Below are 4871 nucleotides of genomic sequence, written 5' to 3'. Positions count from 1 at the left end.
CACTATGCTCAAATGATTTTACACAAGATCCTCAACCATTAAACTGGGGAAAGAATGCTGTCCTCAAGAAGTGATGTAAGGCAACTTGCTATCCACATAAAGGGAAATGGAATTGTATCCTCACCTCATGTCACATTAACAAATTAACTTCAAATGGATCAAAGACCTAAATAAAGATGGGAAAACTAAAAACTCTAGGAGAAAACACAGTTAAAACCTTCATGACCTTGGATATAGCAATCGTTTCTCACATCTGACAACCAAAAGCACAAACCACAAAAGGAAAAATAGGTAAGACGATTTCCTCAAAATTCAAAACTTTTATGCCTCAGAAGACATGATGGAAAAAGTTGAAAGACAAAATTGTTAGAAAAGGAAAAACAACTATCTTCTAGTACACTATCAACATGCAACACAGAACACTTCTGTTACCAGACGCATGAGCCTTTTCCCCACACAGACCAAATCCTGGGTACCAGCTGGGTGTCCTTCAGTGCAATCCAATTCTCACACTACCGGGAAAATGCACCAGCCCCCACATGCTAAGGGCTCAGTCCTAGGAAAACAGGTCATGCAGCTTGTTGCTTGCAATACATGAGAGGATGGTAAACACGAGGATGATAATTTAAAAAGTGACTTTATGCCAGAGCTTAGCTGAAGGGACTGTATCAGCTCCTGACTTAAGGGAACAGCATGTACTTTCAGGGCAAAAAGCAGGAGCTTTGAAAGGGGGACTTGGCAGAATGGCGTGAAGGGGATGGGGTGAGGAGGTGCAGGGTCTATGGAACTTGCTCTGATGTTGTATCTATTAGGTGGTTTTGCTAGTACACCCTGGGCGGAGCTAGGTTGTAAATGAACTGTTGTATCCGGGCAATCTCCTGGTAGGGGAAGAGTTCCAGAGGTGCCTAGTTTGTTTCACGTTTTGGTCCCTGGAACTTATAAGTAAACACACAGTTTAAAAAGCTTGCAATGTAGGAAGTGTCTGGTGGAGAGAAAGTAAAGCCTATAATTGCATTCCTAAAAAGCGAAGTAGGAAGTGGAGAAGAAGGAAAAATGTAAAGGTAATACATTTCTTCTTTAAGAAAGTAAGGGTACTCAGTTACAAGACTGTAACCACTTCAGATGCCAATCGCAAACAGTAGGTTCTCAGGTTACTTCTGTTGACTTGGCTACAGATTGGAGGATCCCACAGCACCCTTATTTGTTTCAGCAATTTGCCACAGCACATTATGAAACCCATGGAAATAGTGTGCTTACTATTGCTGACTTATTATCAAGGATATTTTAAAGGCTACAGATGAACAGCCAGATGAAGAGATGCACAGCATAAGGTGTGTGGAAGGGGTGCAGGCCTTCCATGTCCTCTCCAGATATGATGCTCCAGCATCTCCCCATGTTCAGCAACACAGATACTCTCCCAGCCCTGTCCTTTATTACAGACGGATTGGTTACAACAGCGCCTTTAGGTATTCAGCTCAACCATCAGCACCTCTACCTTTCATAGAGATGGGGAGGAGACTGAAATTTCACATCCTCTACTGACAAGGTGGGTTTCTTCGACAACCAGCCCCACTGAGGCTGTCCAGGTGCCCCCAGCCATGTCATCTCATTAGCATACAAAAGACACATCACTTCATACATTCCAAAGGCTTAGCACTCTGCCTCAGGACGCTGGGGCAAAAAGCGTCCAAACACAAACTCTTATTATGTTCCAGTAACCCACAGAATGGAAGAAAAAATCTGCACATTAGATTCTTCATAAGTGTCTGTTATCCAGAATGTATAAATAACTTCTACAATTCAACAACAAAGACAATCCAGTCTAAAAACTAATGAAGAACTTTAATACACACTTCACCAACAAGCACTTGAAACATGCTTAACATCATTGGTCGTAATTAAAACCATAAAGAGACACCCCTTAATTCACACTAGAATAGTTAAAGCAAAAACAAACAAGCGTTGACAAAGATATGCAGAAACTTGAACTATTAAACCTGCTTGTGCGGGGTCCAAAGTGGCTCCCGCCGGAGCTCATGGCGCTCGCGAAGGCGAGGTCATCAGTTCAAGGCTAACCTGAGCAACCTGATTAGCTCAAACTGATCGGCAAAAAAAAAAACCTGCTTGTGACAGTATGAAATGGTGCATCGTATGTGTAAAATAATCTGGTGTTTCTTCAAATGTTTGCAAATAGATTTACCATATGACTCAGTGATTCCATTCCTAGGTATATACCCCAAAGACCTGAAAACAGAAACTTGTATGCTCTTTAAATATGTCAATATCATAAATATGCAGGAAAGTCTTGGGAACAGTGCCAGGAAAACTGGATCAGAATGAAAAAAACACATTATACTCCCAGGTGGGGCAGGAGGTAAAAGTGAAATGAGTTTGTGAACTGAATTATCACGTAGGAACCATGCTGATTTCCTGATCTAGGGGTTATGTGGTGGTAACCAAGGAGAGTGTCCATGCTTTGGGTAAAATATACCGGAGTATTTTTGGGACATTGCAAATCCGGTACAGCAATAACTGCTGGGGACTCTAAGAAAAGAAACAGGTTATATTTTGCACTGCTACTGGAAATTTCCTAGAAGTATGACATTACTAAAAATAAATTATTATTATTTTTTTTTTTTTGAGACGGAGTTTCGCTCTTGTTACCCAGGCTGGAGTGCAATGGCATGATCGCGGCTCACCGCAACCTCCGCCTCCTGGGTTCAGGCAATTCTCCTGCCTCAGCCTCCTGAGTAGCTGGGACTATAGGCATGCACCACCATGCCCAGCTAATTTTTTGTATTTTTAGTAGAGACAGGGTTTCACCATGTTGACCAGGATGGTCTCGATCTCTTGACCTTGTGATCCACCCGCCTCAGCCTCCCGAAGTGCTGGGATTACAGGCGTGAGCCACCACGCCCGGCCTTAAAAAGTAGATTACTTTTTAAAACAACCATATCGATACTATGCCAGAAAAGCACAGACATCACCAAAATCCACTATAGAGGCTACACTTCATCCAAAGCTGTGAACCCTTATAAAAGCCTCAATGTCAACAGCCTCCACTTAGTAGATATTATGTATTTATTTGTATTAGAGGCTACTGTGTGGACACATTAGTATTAGAAGCAGCGGTGTGGATATTAGTGTTAGGATATGGTTTACATATTATATTGGTGATGGAGAACAGTGCAGATACCACATTAGCGTTAGCACAGTGTGGGTAGTATTACATTAGTATTAGAAGCAGCAGTGTGGATATTAGTGTTAGGGCACGGTGTGATTATTATATTGGTGATGGAGAACAGTGCAGATACCACATTAGCGTTAGCACAGTGTGGGTAGTATTACATTAGTATTAGAAGCAGCAGTGTGGATATTAGTGTTAGGGCACAGTATGATTATTTTATTGGTGATGGAGAACAGTGCAGATACCACATTAGCGTTAGCACAGTGTGGGTAGTATTACATTAGTATTAGAAGCAGCGGTGTGGATATTAGATTAGTGTTAGAGTATGGTGTGGGTATTATATTGGTGTTAGGGCATGGTATGGATATCACAGTAGTGTTAGGGCACGGTGTGATTATTATATTAGAGGCCACCGTGAGAACATAGCAACCACTGTGTCTGGGAATTGACAATGACATCAAGGTATGGTTGTAACAGTGGGATTTTGGGATTTCATTTTACTAGATAAATTTCTTCCTTTGCTGAGCACTCTAAAGACTCTTCTCTGCACTCAGGGTTTTTACTGAGTTCAGAGAAGAAGGAAGCTTTTTACTCACCAGTGAACAACACTTAGTTGACACGACCCTAGTGCTGCCCTGAGGAAGTCAAACTCCTCGCTGCTTCTGGCACCTGAGAGGGAAGTTGGTCAGGAGTGGCTTCAGGCGCCCTTTGGTAGCTCAGCACAGACACTTGCTCACCTTCTCGGTGGACATGCATCCCCACCTGGCTGTCCTGAAATATCTATAAAATTCAATATTCAATTTATTCAATGTAATAATTTTGGAAATTCAAACCAAAATGAAGCCCACTGTAGCCATATCCTTCCCAAAAGTGGTGATAGAAAACTTTGGAAGCCATGTAGAATGAAATGAATATATACACAAAATAAGAAAAGCAAAAACCTACTCAAAATAGTCCAGAGACTGTAATTTGAAATACAAAACTATAAAAAATCTAAAAGAAAATCTATGTGATGTTGGGTTTGGTGTTGAGTTTTAACACACAACATCAAATGCCAATTCATGACAATACTGATAACACAGACTTTATAAAACTAAGTATTCTGTGAAAACCTGTATTCAGGGAACAAAAAGACAAGACAGACATGAGAAGATATTTACAAAATACATACATGTTTTTGAAACTGGCTAAATATCTGAAGTTACCCAACCAAAGCAAATATACCAATAGTAGGATGGGCATTGTGGATGCCCATCTTTACTGAAAATACAAAAATTACCCAGGCATGGTGGTGCACATCTGCAATCCCAGCTACTCAGGAGGCTGAGGCAAAACAATTGCTTGAACCCAGTAGGCAGAGGTTGTGGTGAGCCAAGATCAGGCCATTCCTCTGCCCTGCTGTATATGTAAAAATGCAGATTCACAGAACCAGACTAAATTGTATTCAGTGGAAGGCTGATCAAGGATTCAAAAGAATGCAACCTTTTGTTTTATCTACTTCTGACCTAGAAGCACCCCCGCTTCCTGCTTCTAGTCGTTCCTCCTTGCTGAAGCAAATGACTGTACATCTTACACATGTTGATTGGTGTCTCCTGTCTCTCTAAAATGTATAAAAGCAAGCTCTACCCGGACCAACCTGGGCCCACGTTGTCAGGACCTCCTGAGGCTGTGTCATGGGCATGTC

Source organism: Callithrix jacchus, chromosome 13 (genome assembly GCF_049354715.1).
Source record: "Callithrix jacchus isolate 240 chromosome 13, calJac240_pri, whole genome shotgun sequence".
Lineage (NCBI taxonomy): Eukaryota > Metazoa > Chordata > Mammalia > Primates > Cebidae > Callithrix > Callithrix jacchus.
The sequence above is the reverse complement of the archived record's forward strand: the minus strand, read 5'-3'. Positions refer to the sequence as shown.